Here is a 23,397-nt window from a genome sequence, read left to right on the forward strand (position 1 = left end):
AGGCGCCATAGCAATTGATAGTTATCGTATGAAGCATGTCTCATCAAGAACGATGTATACAAATGATGGATTAAAGTTAAGTATTCCAGCAGCTACGTATGCTGTTTCAGACCTAACGCCAGCCTGCGTGAGTTAAGCTCGTGCCTTTCGGTTACCCGTCACTGTGGACTGGCTGTCTTGTCAGTCGACAACATTTTTGGCGACGAGGCTTAAAAGAGGATTTCGCGTTCGTATTGCTCTAATTTATTTGTGTCATGGCTTCGCCACAATCTACAGATGTACTGTCCGAATTTTATCGCTTGCAGAATCGGCAGACGCAGTCGTTATTGGATGCCCTTGGACAGCTCGTCCAGGGTCAACGTGCAATGCAAACCGATGCGGCGGCCGCCTCTTCACCGCTACCGCAGCCACAACATGCTGTTACACCCCCGTTTCGGCACTACGATGCGGAGGTGGAAACCTGGACGGAGTGGTCACGCCAGTTTGGATTTCATCTCGCCGCCTACAGAATTCAAGGTAACGAGCGGGAGCCTCATTTATTGGCGTGTGTAGGGGTGCAAACGTACCGTGTGATAGTGAAATTATTTCCCCGACGCGACGTAGCAACTCTGTCCTACGAAGAAATTTTGTCTGCTTTAGACGCCTATTTCAAGGAATCAGTTAATGTAGTTGCAAAAAGGTGTACTTTCTTTCGTACAAAACGTACAGCCGGTCAAACTAATTGGGAGTGGGTTGCAACTTTGCAAGGCCTTACAAGGGATTGCGCTTTTGAGTGTGAATGTGGACTCCCTTACTCCAGATACTATGGTGCGTGATGCAATTGCACTGAACGTTTCTGATGTTCGTATACGGGAGCAAATTTTGAAACTAGTCAATCCCTCCCTTCAACAAGTGGTAGACATATTGGATAGGCAAGGCACACTTGACTTTGCTCAGGAATCATTTGAAACTTCGCCAGCTGTGTGTCACATTAACCGGCACTCCGGGCGTGCTGCACGGAACAGTAAACAGCCCTCGCGCACGTCCGCGCAGCCACGTGTCCCGCGCCAGCATGCGAATGCAGTACTAAAGTCATGCCCGCGGTGTGCTACTAGACATTCGCGTGAGAATTGCCCGTCACGCCAAGCTATTTGCTTTTTCTGTAATAAAAAAGGACATGTTCAAAGTGTTTGCCAGAAAAAGCTCCGATGGGACAATTACAACCATTCCAGGCCCTTTGCTTCGCGCCGGAATCGAACCAAGGATACTCAGGCTCGTGAACCTTCGCCCATGGAAATTCATGTAGTTAATTCCACTCTGCCTGGTGCCACTCTCTCTAACAGTGACTGTGTTCGTCCCACAAAAATTGGCGTCGACATCGACGGAACTCACGTCAAGTTGCGAGTGATTCTGTACCAGTGTCTGTTCAAATTGCACGAGACAGTCGCTCTTGTCGTCAGCAGGACAATAAACTTTTTGTAGACTTGGACATTCATGGCAACGTGATCCCATTCCAGCTCGATACAGGAGCTGCAGTTTCATTGCTCAATAAAGACACGTGCAAACAACTGGGCACACCCCCGTTGCGTGCCGCAAATGTTAAGCTAACTACATATTCAGGTCACACGATCCCTGTGTTAGGACAGTGCAGCCTTCTTGCAACATACAAGGGACAAACAAAACTTGTGTCATTTTACTTTCTTCGTTCTTCTTCTGCAGTGAACTTGTTTGGTTTAGATTTATTTCAGTTGTTTAACTTGTCTATAGTCAATCAGGTCCTATCAGTGAACCAGACTGTCCCTTCAGCCAGTGTTTCTCGGCTATGTGAAGAATTTGCAGACATTTTTGCACCGGGCCTTGGTTGCGCTAAGAACTATGAAGCACATTTGGAACTGAAAGTAAACGCGCCACCGAAATTTTTCAGAGCGCGCAATGTTCCCCACGCATTGCGTGATGAGGTCGCAAGAACATTACACGATTTAGAATCACAAGGTGTGATTGAATGTGCGCAATGCCTCTTCCTTTTCAGCTCCGCTTCATCGCTTACGCCGTAAAGGTGTTCCGTTTGTCTGGACGACGGAATGCGACCGCGCCTTTCGACAGTTGAAATCGGCGTTGCTTTCTAATACTTGCCTTACGCCATTCGATCCCCAGAAACCACTTTTGTTGATGGTAGATGCATCGGATTTCGGGATCGCCGTGCTTGCGCACAAAGATGGCTCGCATGATCGCCCTATTGCCTTTGCGTCCAAATTGCTCTCGTCTGCGCAAAGAAATTATTCCCAGATAGAGAAAGAAGCTTTGGCTCTCGTGTTTGGTGTTACAAAGTTTCACGATATCTTGTATGGTCGTCACTTTATCATCATCACAGACCACAAACCTTTGACATCGCTTTTTCATCCGAACAAGCCTGTACCTCCACGTACAGCGCAGAAATTCCTTCGCTGGTCTATTTTCCTCTCGCAGTACCGCTACGATATCTTGTATCGGTCAACTGCTAAGCACGGAAACGCCGATGTGTTGTCCTGTTTGCCTGTTGCTGAGGATAGAGCATTCGATTCTTCCGAACTTGCTTGCATGTTCATTGATTCGGAAACTGATGCCGTGGTCGAATCGTTTCCGATTGATTTTCGTCGTGTAGCTACAGCCACAGCTGCTGACCCTGTCCTTGCTACGGTTTTGCGTTTTGTTGCTACGCAATGGCCCTTGTCAAAGTCACGGATAGAGGATCCGTTGGTTTGCAGATTTTTTGCACACAAGGAGAGACTTTTTGTACGACGTGGTGTTTTGTTGTTGCGTTCGGATAATGATCAGTCCCGAGTCGTGGTTCCACGTTCGTTACAGTCCTCTGTCTTACAGCTTCTCCACCAAGGACATTGGGGTATAGTGCGCACGAAACAACTTGCTCGTCAGCACTGTACTTGCTTCGGAATCGATGCTACGATTACGAAAATGTGCTCTTATTGCATGGCGTGTGCCGAGCAACAATCCGCACCGCCGCGGAACTTCTTTGCATGGCCAAAAGCCCCTTCACCTTGGCAACGCTTGCACGTAGATTTTGCTGGTCCCTTCTGGAATGCTCGATGGTTGGTTGTGGTCGATTCTTTCAGTAATTTTCCTTTTGTTGTCCGGATGTCTTCCACGACGTCATCTGCCACCATCCAAGCGTTATCCGCTATCTTTTGCATTGAAGGTCTTCCACAGACTATTGTTTCCGACAATGGCCCACAATTCATGTCCGCAGAATTTCAGTCATTCTGCAAGGCCAACGGTATTCAACAACTGACATCCGCGCCGTTTTCGCCTCAGTCAAACGGTGCCGCTGAACGATTGGTCCGGACTTTCAAGTCACAGATGTTGAAGCTGAAAGAGTCGCATTCGCGGGAGGACGCGTTATTGCTCTTTTTGTCTTCGTATCGCTCTCAGCCCCGTGATGGTCGCTCGCCGGCTGAGTTGCTCCACAGTCGTCCTCATCGAACCTTGATGTCTTTGCTGCATCCGCCGCATCAGGTTCCTCTGCAGCGGCAGACTCCTGCTTTTGCACCAGGCGACGTTGTTTTATATCGCAACTATCGAGGTTCACAGCGTTGGCTCGCAGGGCGCATTCTTCGCTGCCTCGGCCGCGCTATGTATTTGGTTTTGGGGGCCTCTGGTGAGGTGCGTCGGCATCTCAATCAGCTGCGCCTCTGTCGTCGCACGGGTTCTGCCGCTCCCCGTCTGCTTTCAGCGACTGGCTCGCCTCAACCCCAGGTGTTACCGACGCTGCCTTCCATTTTGTCCCATGGCGACACGCCGCCGCCGCCGCCGCCGCCGCCGCCGCCGCCTGTTCTCCCGCCGACGCCTCCCGCAGTGGACGCGTCGCTGCAGCCGCCAAGCGCCTCCCTGGGTCACGCGCCGCCGATCGCTTCCCGTGACCAGCAGTCCTCCGCTCCGGACCACGTGGCGTCTTCGCGCGTCGTGTACCCCGACGCGATGGAGGTCGACCCTTCGGCCCCTCCTGTCTCTTTACGGGCGCATACACCGCATGTTGGCGTGCACCCTGGACTAGGTTTTCAGGCGTTTCCTAGCTCCCCTCGGACCGAATGGCCGGGTGCGGGTGGCACAGCCTTGCCTGTTGTTAGGCTCCCCACCTCATCGCATACGCCAACATGGGGTCCTCCCCACGGCGGGCGGAAGCCTTATAACACGACCGTTCGCCGATTTGCGGGGAGGAATGTGGTGTCACCGCCAGACACCACACTTGCTAGGTGGTAGCTTTTAAATCGGCCGCGGTCCATTAGTATACGCCGGACCCGCGTGTCGCCACTATCAGTGATAGCAGACCGAGCGGCACCACACGGCAGGTCTCGAGAGACTTACTAGCACTCGCCCCAGTTGTACGGACGACTTAGCTAGCGATGCAACACTGACGAAGCCTCGTTTATTTGCAGAGAAGATAGTTAGAATAGCCTTCAGCTAAGTCAATGGCTACGACCTAGCAAGGCGCCATAGCAATTGATAGTTATCGTATGAAGCATGTCTCATCAAGAACGATGTATACAAATGATGGATTAAAGTATTCCAGCAGCTACGTACTTTTCTTTATAGCATTCATTACGTATCCTGTTTCAGACCTAACGCCAGCCTGCGTGAGTTAAGCGCGTGCCTTTCGGTTACCCGTCACTGTAGACTGGCTGTCTTGTCAGTCCACAACACATTCAATGCAAAAGACAGCTTGGTAAAAGACTTCCCGAAACTCTTTTCTGACGGTTTAGGAATGACTAACAATTTTGTTGCACTGATTTCTCTGAAAGACAATGCTCAGCCGAGATTTTTCCGGGCCAGAACGGTTCCTATTGAGTTAGGGAACAAAGTAATGGCTTAACTTACAGAATTGCAAGATAGCGGAGTTACTGCGCCCATTCCAGCTAGTCAATCGGCAAGTCCACTGGTTTTGCTCCCCAAACCTTCAGGCCACATTCGACTCTGTGTTGACTATGTCTACAGTCAGCCCACAGGTTGTGACTGACACTTATCCATTGCCACGGCCAGAGGCTCTCATAGGCAGATTAGGCGCTGGACGCTACTTTACAAAAATTGATTTCCACGACACATATCTTCAACAACCGGTCGGTGAAGAATCTCAAAATGTCTGTGTAGTGAATACTCACTTGGGCTTGATTAAATATTTGTGTTTGCCTTTTGGCAGTGCTTCCGCAACCACCATTTTCCAACGGTATTAGGAACAGCTGACTGCACAAGTGCCAAACTGTTCAAAGCAGCCGACCAGAGTGGCCGATCGGTTCTAGGCGCTACAGTCTGGAACCGCGCGACCGCTACGGTCGCAGGTTCGAATCCTGCCTCGGGCATGGATGTGTGTGATGTCCTTAGGTTAGTTCTAAGTTCTAAGGGACTGATGACCTCAGGAGTTAAGTCCCTCAGTGCTTACAGCCATTTTGTTCAAACTGTTTGGACGATATACACCTGAAGAACACATTGAAAATTTGCGTGCTTTGTTTTATGTGTTATCTGATGCAGGACTAAAGTGTAGACTGGACAAGTGTGATTTTTTTAACCTGAGTTGCAGTATCTTGTCGTCTCATAAACAGTCAAGGTGTAAATCCTCTTCAGTTGCATTTGTTAGCCGTACGCGACCTGCCAGTTCCTCGTTATGTACACAATTGCAGTCAGTCATAGGGAAAATGAACTATTATATTCATACCGAATGCTGCACAAACCGCAGCTCCATTGCATCCCTTGCGTCGCAAGAATGTCCCCTTTGCTTGAACAGATGAGTGCCAAGTAGCTTTTCAAAAACTCAAAGCTACATTGCTCAGTGATCGATGATTAGTTCACTTTGACCCTTACAAACCAGTTGTATTACAAGTTACTGAATCGGTGCAGTGCTTCCGCACAGGACTGGTGATAGAGATAGGTCTATTGCTTTCGCATCAGAAGTGTTGTCCAAAGCTCAGTGTACCTATTCCCAAATGGAGTAAGATGCTTTGGCTATTGCGTATGGTCTCACCAAATTCCACCACTATTTGTATGGCAGAAAATTCTACTTAGTAACGCATCACAAGCCTTTGCATTCCTTGATTCGTCCGACGAAACCGATTCCTGTACGAACTGTCCAAAAATTGCAATTATGGGATTTGTTGTTGTCTCAATATCAGTATGAGAATCTGTACCGCCCGATGGCTCAAAATGGTAATGCGGACGCACTTTCCCGTCTTCCGATTGGCCCTGACACAGACTTTGACGCTTCTGCTGCATCTTGTTGCCACATCGATGCTCCGAAATCAGAACTGCTTCAATATTTTCGGTTGAACTATAGGAAGATTGCACCGGCCACCGAAGCTGATTCAGATTTGAACGTTTTGATAACAAACATTAGCACAGCTTGGCCTCGGTCCTTGCATAACATAAAGAACTCTGTAACGCGTCGATACTTTGCCCGTCAGCATGACCTTGCTGTATAGAAAGGTGTGATTCTTGTTCAAAATGAGAGTGGATAGTCACGTGTGTTGATTCCTAAAGCTTTGCAAAATAGAAGTGTTGCAATTATTTCACCAAGGACACTGGGGGATTGTTCGTACGAAACAGTTAGCACGTCGACACTATACTTGCCAAGGTATGGACACCCAAGTAGAACAGATGACGTCACAGTGTCACGCATGTGAGGAAAATCAGTCCGCTCCCCCACAAAATTTCTCTGCTTGGCCCAAGTGGCAATCGCCATCGCAGCGTGTGTACATAGACTTTGCGGTACCTGTTTGGAACACTTGCTAGTTCATTGTCGTTGACTCGTATAGCAAGTTTGCTTTTGCTGAGATAATGAACTCGACAATGTCACGTCGCACAATTAAGGTGTTGTTATCGATTTTTTGCCAGTAAGGTTTATCTGAAGTAATAGTTCAGACAACGGCCCTCAGTTCAATTCAAATGAATTTGAAATATTCGGTGAACCCAATGTTATACAACATCTAACTAGTGCACAGGTCCATCTACAGTCCAACGGCGAAACGGAACGTTTTGCCAGAACCTACAAGCAACAGGTGGCCAAACTTCGCTCCGCACACACCAGGGATCAACCACTGCAACTGTTTCTCGCCTCATATCGTTCACACCCACGAGCTGGACCATCGCCGGCTGAACTGCTTCACGGACGCCGCCATCGGACACTCCTCCACCCTCCCCAGCATCCGTCGCCGAAGAAAGGTCGTAAGTACCGCATCACGCCGCATTATATTGTCTTTTACAGGATTTTTAGCGACAGCAGACGATGGACGCGAGGCGATATCGTCCGTCGACTTGGCGCTTGCATGTGTCTTACTTCACGTCCAGATGACTTGCAGCGCCGACACCAAAACGAACTTCGCCTCTGTCATATGCACGACGATCTATCAATGTCTCTTCCCCCAGAGTCACTGATCCAGAGGACAGCGCAGCCATAGCAGTTGCCGGACGGTGTCCCTACGACACGGCGGGACGACCCCTTGGAGTCGGAGCCTTCACCTCCTCCGCCTCCTCTAGTCCTATCAATGGAGCTAGACGCTCCCATACCTACATCTACATCTACATCTATACTCCGCGAGCCACCTTACGGTGTGTGGCGGAGGGTACTTATTGTACCACTATCTGATCCCCCCTTCCCTGTTCCATTCACGAATTGTGCGTGGGAAGAACGACTGCTTGTAAGTCTCCGTATTTGCTCTAATTTCTCGGATCTTTTCGTTGTGATCATTACGCGAGATATATGTGGGCGGTAGTAATATGTTGCCCATCTCTTCCCGGAATGTGCTCTCTCGTAATTTCGATAATAAACCTCTCCGTATTGCGTAACGCCTTTCTTGAAGTGTCCGCCACTGGAGCTTGTTCAGCATCTCCGTAACGCTCTCGCGCTGACTAAATGTCCCCATGACGAATCGCGCTGCTTTTCGCTGGATCATGACTATCTCTTCTATTAATCCAACCTGGTAAGGGTCCCATACTGATGAGCAATACTCAAGAATCGGACGAACAAGCGTTTTGTAAGCTACTTCTTTCGTCGATGAGTCACATTTTCTTAGAATTCTTCCTATGAATCTCAACCTGGCGCCTGCTTTTCCCACTATTTGTTTTATGTGATCATTCCACTTCAGATCGTTCCGGATAGTAACTCCTAAGTATTTTACGGTCGTTACCGCTTCCAATGATTTACCACCTATGGCATAATCGTACTGGAATGGATTTCTGCCCCTATGTATGCGCATTATATTACATTTATCTACGTTTAGGGAAAGCTGCCAGCTGTCGCACCATGCATTAATCCTCTGCAGGTCCTCCTGGAGTACGTACGAGTCTTCTGATGTTGCTACTTTCTTGTAGACAACCGTGTCATCTGCAAATAGCCTCACGGAGCTACCGATGTTGTCAACTAAGTCATTTATGTATATTGTAAACAATAAAGGTCCTATCACGCTTCCCTGCGGTACTCCCGAAATTACCTCTACATCTGCAGATTTTGAACCGTTAAGAATGACATGTTGTGTTCTTTCTTCTAGGAAATCCTGAATCCAATCACAAACCTGGTCCGATATTCCGTAAGCTCGTATTTTTTTCACTAAACGTAAGTGCGGAACCGTATCAAATGCCTTCCTGAAGTCCAGGAATACGGCATCAATCTGCTCGCCAGTGTCTACGGCACTGTGAATTTCTTGGGCAAATAGGGCGAGCTGAGTTTCACATGATCTCTGTTTGCGGAATCCATGTTGGTTATGATGAAGGAGATTTGTATTATCTAAGAACGTCATAATACGAGAACACAAAACATGTTCCATTATTCTACAACAGATTGACGTAAGCGAAATAGGCCTATAATTATTCGCATCTGATTTATGACCCTTCTTGAAAATGGGAACGACCTGCGCTTTCTTCCAGTCGCTAGGTACTTTACGTTCTTCCAGCGATCTACGATAAATTGCTGATAGAAAGGGGGCAAGTTCTTTAGCATAATCACTGTAGAATCTTAAGGGTATCTCGTCTGGTCCGGATGCTTTTCCGCTACTAAGTGATAGCAGTTGTTTTTCAATTCCGATATCGTTTATTTCAATATTTTCCATTTTGGCGTCCGTGCGACGGCTGAAGTCAGGGACCGTGTTACGATTTTCCGCAGTGAAACAGTTTCGGAACACTGAATTCAGTATTTCTGCCTTTCTTCGGTCGTCCTCTGTTTCGGTGCCATCGTGGTCAACGAGTGACTGAATAGGGGATTTAGATCCGCTTACCGATTTTACATATGACCAAAACTTTTTAGGGTTCTTGTTTAGATTGTTTGCCAATGTTTTATGTTCGAATTCGTTGAATGCTTCTCTCATTGCTCTCTTTACGCTCTTTTTCGCTTCGTTCAGCTTTTCCTTATCAGCTATGATTCGACTACTCTTAAACCTATGATGAAGCTTTCTTTGTTTCCGTAGTACCTTTCGTACATGATTGTTATACCACGGTGGATCTTTCCCCTCGCTTTGGACCTTAGTCGGTACGAACTTATCTAAGGCGTACTGGACGATGTTTCTGAATTTTTTCCATTTTTGTTCCACATCCCCTTCCTCAGAAATGAACGTTTGATGGTGGTCACTCAGATATTCTGCGATTTGTGCCCTATCACTCTTGTTAAGCAAATATATTTTCCTTCCTTTCTTGGCATTTCTTATTACACTTGTAGTCATTGATGCAACCACTGACTTATGATCACTGATACCCTCTTCTACATTCACGGAGTCGAAAAGTTCCGGTCTATTTGTTGCTATGAGGTCTAAAACGTTAGGTTCTCGAGTTGGTTCTCTAACTATCTGCTCGAAGTAATTCTCGGACAAGGCAGTCAGGATAATGTCACAAGAGTCTCTGTCCCTGGCTCCAGTTCTGATTGTGTGACTATCCCATTCTATACCTGGTAGATTGAAGTCTCCCCCTATTACAATAGTATGATCACGAAACTTCTTCACGACGTTCTGCAGGTTCTCTCTGAAGCGCTCAACTACTACGGTTGCTGATGCAGGTGGTCTATAGAAGCATCCGACTATCATATCTGAGCCACCTTTGATACTTAACTTAACCCAGATTACTTCACATTCGCATTCGCTAATAACTTCACTGGATATTATTGAATTCTTTACTTCTATAAATACTCCTCCACCATTGGCGTTTATCCTATCCTTGCGGTATATATTCCATTCTGTGTCTAGGATTTCGTTACTGTTCACTTCCGGTTTTAACCAACTTTCCGTTCCTAATACTATATGCGCACTATTTCCTTCAATAAGAGATACTAATTCAGGAACCTTGCCCTGGATACTCCTGCAGTTTACCAATATTACGTTAACTTTTCCTGTTTTTGGTCTCTGAGGACGGACGTTCTTTATCAACGATGATAATGTCCTCTCTGGTAAGCCGTCAGGTATTTTATCGTTTCGCCCAAGGGGGGTCCCTCTAACCTAAAAAACCCCCGTGTGCACGCCACACGTACTCTGCTACCCTAGTAGCTGCTTCCGGTGTGTAGTGCACGCCTGACCTGTCTAGGGGGGCCCTACAGTTCTCCACCCAATAACGGAGGTCGATGAATTTGCAACCATTATAGTCGCAGAGTCGTCTGAGCCTCTGGTTTAGACCCTCCACACGGCTCCAAACCAGAGGACCGCGATCGACTCTGGGCACTATGCTGCCGATATTAAGCTCAGCTTGCACTCCGCGTGCGATGCTGGTTGTCTTCACCAAATCAGCCAGCCGCCGGAAGGAACCAAGGATGGCCTCAGAACCCAAGCGGCAGGCGTCATTCGTTCCGACATGTGCTACTATCTGCAGCCGGTCACACCCAGTGCGTTCAATAGCTGCCGGAAGGGCCTCCTCCACATTACGGACGAGACCCCCAGGCAAGCACACCGAGTGCACACTGGCATTCTTCCCCGACCTACCCGCTATTTTCCTGAGGGGCTCCATAACCCGCCTAACGTTGGAGCTCCCTATAACTAATAGGCCCGCCCTCTGTGACTGTCGGGACCTTGCCGGAGAATCGGCCACTGGCCCAACAGGCGAGGCATCCTGTGGTGGCTCGGAAACGATGTCATCACCACTAGGAAGCACCCCGTACCTGTTGGAAAGGGGTAAGGCAGCTGCCACGCGGCCAGATCCCACCTTCGCCTTTCGGCCAGGCACGCGCGAGCCCACCACTGTCCGCCATTCACCCTGGAGTGATGGCTGACCGGTAAAATGCTCACTGCCGGAAGACGCAGCGACATCAAGGGTTCCATGTGATTCCAAGGCCACCGAAGTAGGCATAGGTCTCACCACAGTTGCCCCAACGCCACTACGAGCCGACGCCTGCGCCTCGAGCTCGATGAGCCTAACAGACAAAGACTCCACCGCAGCAGTCGCCGCCTTCATCTGGTTTATGGCATCAGGAGGTGGACGCGTACCCTTCTGGTCATTTTCCGGGGGACGTTTCCGCCAGAGCGAAGGCCGGATGGTGGGGTAGTGCCTGAAGCTTGCCCCGTCTCCAGAAACCACAGCTTCCAGTTCAGCGATGCGCCCACTGTACTTCCTCCCCCGCCGCGGTTGCGCTCCCTACACGACGACCGTCCGTCGCTTTGGTGGTGGAAATGGGGGGGGGGAGGAGGGAGGAATGTTCCGGCGTAACGAAAAGCGCCAGCTCGAAGATGAAGAACGCAAGAGCAGAGAAGGCTGTAAGACAACGTCGGACAATAGCCTGCTGACTAGGACCGCATCACCACAGGAGCGGCCTCTATGCGAAGGGAATATAAGCGTCGCTCCTGCCAGCCTCGGAGAGTTGAAGACGGACACTAGCAGAGAGTACAAGATGTGCAGTGATATAAATGGTAGCAGTGACTTACGAGCGAGTGTGAATACTTACATGAACATTGTATATAGCGAAGGACACTGACTGTTTGCATGTCACCCATCGCTTGCATCAACTCGTAGTAAATCCAAAGTTAAGTGCTTTCAGTCTACTTTATTGTAATAAAGCCATTAATGTGGTTTGCTTGAACTGTTGTACAGCTATCTGAGAAAGCAGCATCCTTTAGGCGAGCCATAAGAGACGCGTGGGCAGGATCCCACAATGTTCATAGGGTGAGCGTAACAGAATATGATAAGAAATCTGATGTAATGTAAGAGCTTTTAGAATTACATTCCAAACAGTCAGCTATTATATATTTTTATGGACATATCAGGTCGAGGTATCATAACTAAATCTTGTAATAATATTCTATATGGTAATCACAAATAACATAGGACCATTACACCATTGTTGTTAGTTACATTTTATGTATTTTCACACACGGTCCTAGTAGATCCTGGATGCTCACCCAGCTAGACCTCGAGCTGTACATTATTTGCAGAAACACGCACTTTATGCATTGGACCATAACTTACATCTTGGGATACGTAATGCATTTTCCTTATTTTCCACTTTGTAGAAACTAGACCTCAGGCTATGGATCACATTATCCTGGTATACACTGACATAACAGAAGTCCTGAGACAGCGATATGCAAGTACGCAGATGGCGGTATTATCGCGTATCCAAGGCGTAAAAGGGCTCTGGATTGGCGTAGCTGTCATTCGTTCTCAGGTGATTAATGAGAAAAGACTTCCAACGTTATTATGACCACGCGACGGGAATTAAAAGACCTTGAACGCGGAATGGTAGCTGTAGCTAGAAACATGGAACATTCTATATTGGAAATCGCTAGGGAATTCAATATTCCAAAATAGACCGTTCAAGAGTGCGTCTAGAATACCAATTCGAAATATTTTCTAGCTGTTGAGTCCTGGAATTGTAATATTCTGTTGTGACGCTAGGGAACAGTGAAATATTCGTTACATGTAAAATGAAGGAGGAAGCGGGGAAAGAAAGGAAAGGAAAGAGATAACTGACGTCAGTTCCATTGGAACATTATGCGGAATCAGCGGCGAAGACCAAAAATATGTGCCGGACTAGGATTCGAACCTGTTTGAATGTAAGATGCTACTGAGTGGTTTGATTACCTTACCTCAGATACCATCTGTCCCAATGGCTCGCAAGATTAATGCCGACGATTGTTTGTGTAGAAGAAGGTGAATCGTCAGCGCAGATGCTCAAGTACGTCCGACCTCCTACGATATTCTTTGAACAGCGAGCAGGGAGGAAATGGACAGTGACTCCGTATAGGCGGCGCTCGGTGGGGATGTGGGTCGGCCGTGAGGCGTAAAGAGGTAGTCCGTGCAGCAGTAATAACACTGTGTCCCGGGTTGTGCAGTGGTTAACGCACCTGCCTAGTTAGCAAGAGATTCTGCGTTCAGTACACATTTTCAGTCGTCCACGCTGACTCCACGTAATGTCCCGATGCAGCTGACATCAGTAATCCCCTCCCTCTCGCTTCCTTTCTCCCCTCCGCACCTCCCTTCCACCCTCAATGTACATACGATCTGAAATAGTCGGTTGGTACATAAGTTCGAAGCTTGTTTCCGTAATTTTAATACACACAGCAGATTCACATAAAGAGACTTTAATCATCAATAACATATTCTCTCCACTATTTACAACAGTCTGCCAACACTGACGTAACTTCTCGTTTCTGCAACTGTAGAAATCATAAGGTTTGAGGGGAAGAACTCGTCGAGCCATGTTCGAAGCTCATTTTCATTCGAAAAGGAAGTACCTTGAAGGTTGTTCAACAGAGAGCGGAAAGGTAAAAACCTGAGGGTGCAAGATCAGTTGAATAAGGGTGCGAAATGAAATATATACACTCCTGGAAATGGAAAAAAGAACACATTGACACCGGTGTGTCAGACCCACCATACTTGCTCCGGACACTGCGAGAGGGCTGTACAAGGAATGATCACACGCACGGCACAGCGGACACACCAGGAACCGCGGTGTTGGCCGTCGAATGGCGCTAGCTGCGCAGCATTTGTGCACCGCCGCCGTCAGTGTCAGCCAGTTTGCCGTGGCATACGGAGCTCCATCGCAGTCTTTAACACTGGTAGCATGCCGCGACAGCGTGGACGTGAACCGTATGTGCAGTTGACGGGCTTTGAGCGAGGGCGTATAGTGGGCATGCGGGAGGCCGGGTGGACGTACCGCCGAATTGCTCAACACGTGGGGCGTGAGGTCTCCACAGTACATCGGTGTTGTCGCCAGTGGTCGGCGGAAGGTGCACGTGCCCGTCGACCTGGGACCGGACCGCAGCGACGCATGGATGCACGCCAAGACCGTAGGATCCTACGCAGTGCCGTAGGGGACCGCACCGCCACTTCCCAGCAAATTAGGGACACTGTTGCTCCTGGGGTATCGGCGAGGACCATTCGCAACCGTCTCCATGAAGCTGGGCTACGGTCCCGCACACCGTTAGGCCGTCTTCCGCTCACGCCCCAACATCGTGCAGCCCGCCTCCAGTGGTGTCGCGACAGGCGTGAATGGAGGGACGAATGGAGACGTGTCGTCTTCAGCGATGAGAGTCGCTTCTGCCTTGGTGCCAATGATGGTCGTATGCGTGTTTGGCGCCGTGCAGGTGAGCGCCACAATCAGGACTGCATACGACCGAGGCACACAGGGACAACACCCGGCATCATGGTGTGGGGAGCGATCTCCTACACTGGCCGTACACCACTGGTGATCGTCGAGGGGACACTGAATAGTGCACGGTACATCCAAACCGTCATCGAACCCATCGTTCTACCATTCCTAGACCGGCAAGGGAACTTGCTGTTCCAACAGGACAATGCACGTCCGCATGTATCCCGTGCCACCCAACGTGCTCTAGAAGGTGTACGTCAACTACCCTGGCCAGCAAGATCTCCGGATCTGTCCCCCATTGAGCATGTTTGGGACTGGATGAAGCGTCGTCTCACGCGGTCTGCACGTCCAGCACGAACGCTGGTCCAACTGAGGCGCCAGGTGGAAATGGCATGGCAAGCCATTCCACAGGACTACATCCAGCATCTCTACGATCGTCTCCATGGGAGAATAGCAGCCTGCATTGCTGCGAAAGGTGGATATACACTGTACTAGTGCCGACATTGTGCATGCTCTGTTGCCTGTGTCTATGTGCCTGTGGTTCTGTCAGTGTGATCATGTGATGTATCTGACCCCAGGAATGTGTCAATAAAGTTTCCCCTTCCTGGGACAATGAATTCACGGTGTTCTTATTTCAATTTCCAGGAGTGTATATATATATGAAAAAGGGATCACAGCATTTGAAAGGAGATCTGAGTGTGTCAGACACACACACACACACACACACACACACACACACACACACATCTCCTTATTTAATTTCAGATGTTCTGATCCTTTTTTTCATTTGTTCTCTCCCTGTCTCTCCCTCTCCCGCCCCGCCCCCCTCTCTCTCTCTCTCTCAATCTCTCTCTCTCTCTCTCTCTCTCTCTCTCTCACACACACACACACACACACACACACACACACATATATATATTTCATACATCGAATTCTGTAGTCCTTGCAAACATATGATCATTCTTTATATGTTACATCAGAAATACTGTACACACCTATGATCTTTCTGTCGAGCTAAGTAATCATTCTCTCTCACATCTCTTTCTATTTTTCGCTCTCTGCTTCTCACATACGCTATTGGATGAGGGTAAAGATAGTTATTTTACAGAGCTGTCACCATTCTTCTATTAGATGACCACCATTCGCCCTTTGAGTGACCAGCATTCCCCTACTAGGCGGTTACGATTCCCCCTATGGGTGCGGTCACCATTTCCCTACTACGTGGTCACGATTCTCCTATGGTTGGCCACCATTCCTCCTTAGGGTGACCACTATTCCTCATTTGGGTGGCCTCCATTCCTCCTTTCGGAGGACACCATTCCCTCTTTCAGTGGTCACCATTCCCCCTAGTTGATTACCATTCCCCTACTAGGTGGCAACCATTCGTTTGTGATTGACCACTGCAGCCTCTCAGTTCGATTGGACGGAAGAGTAGTCTTAAGGGAGTCAGATTATTCAGCTCCTAGGTGTCCGCCATTCCCACTATGTTTCCACCCGGTAGTGGTTAATGCAATGGGCTAATGCTTAGGTTCTAACATTTAATCGTTAGTGCCTAATAACTAATGCCTAAAGGGTAACAGCTAATGGCTAACGCATAATGGGTTAATGCAGAACACTGAATTACTTAAGGCTACTGCATAACGGTGAACGCCTAACGTATACAGGCAACAACAGTATTATAACATATTACAGAAAGCGTTCAGTTTGTCTCCTCCAGTACCTAATATATATCTTGTGTCATCATACTATTTAAGATCCAGTGACCCCTAACGCTTAACGCTGTGAGGAGTGGTGTAGGTTGAGAAGTTTGCTTGTTATGGCTTCAGATGTGATTGAGCATGCAGTTGCCAACATATTTCTGAATTCGATGGTACGGAAAAGTAGTTTGAAGAGACAGGCACTGAAATGTCGATGAAACACTCTGACGGAAAAAAATCGCAACACCAAAACATATTTAATGTGGAGTAATGAAACTTTGAGAAGACATTTGTCTAGGTAATATACTTAAGAAATTAATATTATGAGTTCACCAATGAATGTAAGCGCGGAATAAGTCATTGCAATTTTGAAACGCTAGTACAGTAATAATCCATGTATCTGCCCGAATGCTCGACACAAGCATGCAAACGTGCAGGCGTTGTGTTCTACAGGTGCAAGATGTCAGTTTGTGGGATGGAATTCCATACCTATTGCTCTTGGTCGGTCAATACAGGGACGGTTCATGCAGGCTGTGGATGACGCTGGAATTACCGTCCGATGAGGCCTCACTTACATTTGTCTCTCGATCCCTGCGACAGATATACTTTGGTGGTGCGCATGATTGCCGCATTTACATCTGCTAACAAAGGATTGCTGTTGTATTTCAACAAAGTTTTACCTTGAATGTTTGGGCTGAAATTGTGAATAATAGTCTGTTAGGACCTGTATGAGTGTCATGTTGTTTTATTGGGGCAGGTAACAGCTAGTTTCAGCATACGAAACCACAGATGGACACAGTGCCTATTGTGGACTGCAGCAATTTAGGATTCCAGTCTAACGAGGCGCCACCATGTTCCTTTGCAGATGTAAATGTTCAGGTACCTATCCAGGTAATGTAACAATGACTGATCGGGCAGGACCAAGTGAATTAACAGTGTGTTCAGCTTATCTAGCATCCCTTTATTATCACTCTGTATATGCAGAGTGTAACGTAGAAACACTCTAATCGTCGCCAGATCTGAGCAGATAGTACAAATCAGTTACGGGTTTAACCAGGTGAAATACGATGACGGAAAAAATGCAAAACCAAGATGGAGTTGTGTGACGTAAGCGAAAGTTGGTAGCGTGTTTCTACAGCTGAAAGATGATGTCTGGTCATATTTCGGGCCAGTCGCATAATAGTGGTACTAGTAACTTCACTATGAGGACTGAAATCAGGTTGGTCTTAGATACATGCTGCTGTAACATTGTGAGACCTTTGAGACTGGACGTGATGAGCTGACGTTAGTCAAGGCAACAAATCGTCATTATCAGCGCCTCACTGAGTCTGAACGAGCTCGTGTAATAGGGCTACAAGAAGTCGTATGTTCCTTCTGCGGTGTTTCTGAAAGACCTGAGAGGAATGTAGCACCAGCACATTGTTGTTGACAGCCGTGGTCATGAGAATGCACGGATACAAGAAGACGGGGTTCCGGACGGCCACGTGGCACTGTCGTAAGGGAAATCCATCGTGTTTGGCGCATGGCTCTGGTGCAACGTAACTGCATCTGCAGCAACAATTTGAGCAACAGTTGGCACCGCAGTGACACAGCGAACTGTTAAAAACCAGTTACTTCAAGGACAGCTCAGACATAGACGCCCTCTAGTGTGCACATCACTGACCTCAAACCACCGCTGTTTTCGACTTCAGTAGTGTCAAACGAGAACTCACTGGAGGGCAGCGTGGAAGCATGTGGCGGTTTCTGATAAAGCCGGTTCTGTGTCAGTGCCAGTGACAGCCGCGTGTTGGTCAGAAGGAGGCAGTTGAGACCCTGCAGTTAACCTGTCTGCAGCTTAGACACCCTGGAACTACACCAGGAGTTATGGTACGATGTGCGACTTCGTTTGCCAGCAGGCTCACTCTTTGGCTGTCCCACGCACCCAGACTGAAAAAATGTACGTCAGTGTGGTGATTCGAGCTGCCATGCTGCCAGTCATGAACAGCATTCAGGGCGTGTTTTCCAACTGCATAACGCTCTCCCACATACCGCTGTTGCAATTGAACGTGCTCCAAAGAGTGTTGACATGATGCCTTGGCCTGGTCGATCATCAGATGTGTCTCCAGTTGAGCACATATGGGATATCAGCGGACGGAAACTCCTACGTCATCTACATCCAACACTAACCATCCCTATAATGACCGACGAAGTTGGACAAACGTCCGGACTCGACCCCACAAACTGACATGTGGCACCTTTACAACACAATTCATGCTTGCATTCAACATTATGGCTGCTACACTGTTTATGAATGTATCAGCGTTTCACATTCTCAGTGGCTTATTTCATGCTTACTTTAACCCGTAATCTTGCAATGTTAATCAGTTACATGTGTTACATAGACGGATGTATTCCCGAAGGTTCATTAGTCTATATCAATTTTCTTTTTTTTTGTGTGTTGTGATTTTTTCCGTCACTGTACATTCCTGCGTACAGAATTGAACTATCGTTGCTGCGACAACATTAAGCATGTAAAGAGATTCGCAGTGGACAGTTCGAAAAACCAGAACCGCGTTCTGGCCCTTAAGTGCTCTTCGGTAATGACTGGCCATGGTGTCATCTTCTGCGAATGGCGTAATACGGATGACGTATAGAGAGGAGTGGGATTAGAACACCGCTCTTCAACCACTGTCAGCTTCCCAGACATTGGAGCCGCTACTTCTCACCCACATAGCTCCGCAAGTGGCGCAACGACGCGAATACTGGCTGCAATACTGGCGTGGCTTTAATATTACAGAATTTGTGGGCAACTATTATTACTCATTCTCTGCTGCTTACAAGAGGAACTTGTCACGTAACAATAAATGATGTGTGAACTATGGGGTTTTATAGTCTGGCACTGAGATCGTGAAATACACAGTAAGCCTATTAGCAGGTGAGATTTGTAGTGTGGTTAACAAAACGATTCGCCAGGAATGCCAACGGCTCATTTTAGAATTACTTTGTTTCCTAGTATTTTGTATTCTTACTTCTAAGGAGAATAGTGTTCTTAAAACTGATTGTAAACGAGCAAAAGAAACAGTTTTTTCCCCAAAGGCTCCTCTGTCCGTATAAGTTCATACTACAAAAGAGGCAGAGGAACAATATTTCCGTAATCAAAAAGCTGATATACCACTACACTGAGGAATTAACATGAGGTGGATGTACTTTTCTCACTTCTTGAGACAAAACCTTTCCGCAGTTTACCACATCACAGGTCAGAATTCTCAATGTGCATTTTTTTTTTCAAGACAAATTTTTAGATCCTACACTCCTAAAGCCTTTGACAGAATTTAGAACGCAACATTCCACACTGATAAAGAAACATAAATGCCTTATAGGGATTCACGATGGTGGAAGGAAAATTAAGGTTTAACGTCTCATCGTCGTTGGAAACGGAACATAATCATGAATTGGTGATGAGTGGAGAAGGCAATGTGCCGTGTCCTTTCGAACCAACCATACGGACATTTGCTGTAACAGAGTTAAGAAAACTATGGAAACCCTAAATGTGAATGGCCGGACAGTGATTTGAGCCGCCTCGTTTCCAGTGGGGTTCCACTGTCTTACCACTGCGAAAACTCCCTCAATAAGGCTTTAAGATAATGGAAAAGGCTCCAAGCTGTTCTAGGACTCATGGGCCTCATACAGAGCGTAAAATGTCAGTTCAAAAATTAACAGCTTAACTTTTTGGTTTGGTGGTAAGGTTATGTTTCTATCTTCAGGCCATCGTCCAATCAATTTGTAATTTGTAGTTTGGTTCATTGTGATATAACTGCAAGTCGTTCACGGTATACAACGTAGCGCAGGTATCATTACAGAGTTCAATAATTCTCTCACTTGCTAGCGTTTAATGTCCATGTAATCTCATCAGTACAGTTACACTATTCAGCGCATTAGGTAGAAACGGGTTGCCAAAGCATTGGCTGTTAAGTTTTCCTTGGTGCAGTTCGCAGATCCATTAATTTGTTTGAATCGACTGATGCGGCACTGGAGTGGAGACTCGATTATCTGGACCTCAGTTACAGGGATTCGCGATTATCCGGATTGTCAACTGCGGGCAAATATCTTCGTAGTGCTGTTCGTGCGTGCACGGACATGTCGCACTGGCACCACCAGTCCGCGCCCCGCGCTTTCATTATAGTTTGATTTAGGCAGCGAGTGTTTCATTACAGTTCGAGCTGGACAGCGAGCGTTTCATTATTGTTTGGGTCAGACAGTTACCAATCGCTGTCTCGTATCGTGTCTCCGCTTAAAAGTCTCAAAGCGCAAGAGGGCGGTGTTATCACTCAATGATAAAATAAACATTACTGATTAATTAAAAAAAGGCGAAACTCTTCGAAAGTTAGCGGTTAAGTATAACGCAGTACTTCTACGATAAGCGATATAAGGAAGAATATCGATTCAGATTTGAAGAACACCTGCAAACCTGGTAGTGAAGATGGGAGTAAACAGCGAACTCGAAAACTGAACTATTGGAAGAAGCTTTTTATTGTTGATTTTTACAAGAACGATCAAACTCGCAACCGATATCCGGTCCTCTGCTCTGTGACAAGGTACTCCAGTTAGATAAAATAGATGGCGATGAATGGATTGTATTATGCAATGGATGGTTGCACAGATTTAAATCTTGTCATGGAATCGGGAGCCGAAAATCCAAGGTGAAAAAAAAGCCAGCTAGTACAGATGCAATAATTTCTTTTAAAGATAGTTAAAAAAATTAGATGAAAATAATTATGATATGAACTTTATTTAAAATGCTAATGAACTCAGATTACGTTGAAAATCATTACCGTTAAAGTCCTTAGTTTCTCGACCAGAGAGTTCAACTCCGGGATATAAAACTAATTAAGAGCGAGTAACAATATTACTTTACGCAAACGCTACTGGGACCGGTTACCTACCTTTGCTTCTCATCGGATAAATCCAAAACCTCACAAAATATTGTGGTTCCCTTAATTTATAAAAATCAAAAAAGCGCGTGGATGAACACCGAAATATTCATTGACTGCTATGACAACACCTTTACACCTGAAGTTCCAAAACGAAACTGGTGAACAAGTCAAAGTTCTTCTTTTACTGGATAATGTGCCAACCTATCCTTTGGCTGAACTGTTAGAGACAGAAAATGAAATGTTTACAGCAAAAGTTTTGGCTCCAAATGAGACATCCTTGATACAACCAATGGATAAAAGTGTCAATGAAACATTGAAAATACATTTATCTAGATTATTGTCTGTTGAAAATTTTGTCAACTTTGAAGCAAATGAATTTAAAGGAGTGTTGCTACATGGCTGTAGATGAGTGAAATTTTATTGAAAGGAAGATACGAAAACGGGAGCACGAAAATTCAATAACCGGTACGGATGACTCTTGGAGGTTGCAAATGGCTGTCCTATGTGAGTATTGTTGAGTATTTCAAGATTAATGCTTCAGTGTTTTAAACAGCAATTTTAAGAAGATACGTACGTAAAAACGAAAATGCCTCTCATCTCTTGATAAACAACGGTTTTTGCTGACTTCAATAAGTTTAAAAGACTGGTTGCAGTAATTTCAAGAAACTTTTAATATGTTTAATTTGTCTTTGTTATTTTGAATAAATAGCTAGCATTATATATTAACTCTAGAAAGAGAACCATATGAAAATGTACCTAGAAGATAATCATTCACGTAGGTTACCAGAGTGAATAACAGGAAATCTGTTTTCCTTCATATATCCGATTATCGGGATTTTTGACTATCCCAATGATTTATGACAACAATCAGTCCGGTTTATTGAATATCCACTGCTCCTCAATATTCACGCTTACTTAAATCGAAACGTAAAAATAATGCGTTTACCACGGTAGTACAAGACAGGGTGCATATCACATACTCTGTCACCATTATTCACCTAATCTCTTCATAAACTGTACATTTACGGCCATCAGATTGTTGTCAATCACTTCGACATGTAACGATGTAAGTCGAGATCATATTTGCTTGTACATGGCCAACGTAGTGTACAGTCATTTGAAGAAAGCTAAATTTGCTTCTTTAGGTTTTGAAACCACTGTTCTAATGTTTATCAAATTTATTATGTTGACAAGATAAATTTCGTCTCTGCGCGCTCACTGTATCAGCGGTTCCAAATAAATTTATAATATTGCGAGAGCACTCTTTATCTCCAAACAGCAACTTCGTATCGGGTCTAACCCGACATGCGGTCGAATCTACCTAAGGTTGCATGACTCATACATTCCTCATCAACGTGCCTCAAAACTAGGCGAGACCTCATCAGTCACAAGGGCTGTCAGGTGGTGGTGTGCCAGACCCTCAGCTACACGTGACCAAATACATTCAGTACATTCAGAGATTAGGAGAATATGCCGGTTGGGGTAACAGTCCAGTATGCTTTGGATCCGACAGCAATGGCAGCATGTGGTCTTACGTTACCTTGTTGAAAGACAACATCACGAAGAATACGAAGGTATGGCAAATCTACCAGCTGTAAACACGCCAGTCATTTAACGTCAGCTGTTCAAATTATCGGCTATGTGAGCCATAGTAGATCGAGTTCTATCTTATCATTATAGCAGGCACAGGGTCCGTATGACGATGAAGAATTCATTCTAGCAACGATCTTTCTCCTCTGAACCTCCAACCTCCATACAAAGAATCTTACTCTGATCAGCCAGAACCTAATAGATGGTATATCCACCTTTGGCACAGATAACAGAGGCGACGCATCGTGTCATGGTCACGGGAGGGATTTGGCATCAAATCTGCTCACACAAACCACCAATTTCCAGTAAATTCCGGTGAGGGGTGCAATGGGCTGTGACGCCACATTCAGTCACATCCCAGATGTGTTCGATCGGGTTCAGATCCTGTGAGTTGCGGGGCTAGCACGTCTATTGAAGGTCGCCACCGTGTTCCTTGAAGCACTCCATCACACCCCTGGATTTGTGACATGGCGCACTATCTTGTTGAGAAATGCCACTGCCGTCGGTAAACATGATCGGCATGAACGTGGTCTGTAACCATTGTACGATGCGCCTTGGCCGTCAAAGTGCCCTGCAGGACCTCCAGTGGACCAACGGATGCCAAAGTGAGTGTTTCCAGATCATAACGGAGCAACCCACAGTGTGTCATCTCCCCGCCGCACAGGTATCAAGGAGTTGTTCCCCG

This window comes from Schistocerca americana, chromosome X, assembly GCF_021461395.2.
Source record: "Schistocerca americana isolate TAMUIC-IGC-003095 chromosome X, iqSchAmer2.1, whole genome shotgun sequence".
In the NCBI taxonomy this organism is placed as follows: domain Eukaryota; kingdom Metazoa; phylum Arthropoda; class Insecta; order Orthoptera; family Acrididae; genus Schistocerca; species Schistocerca americana.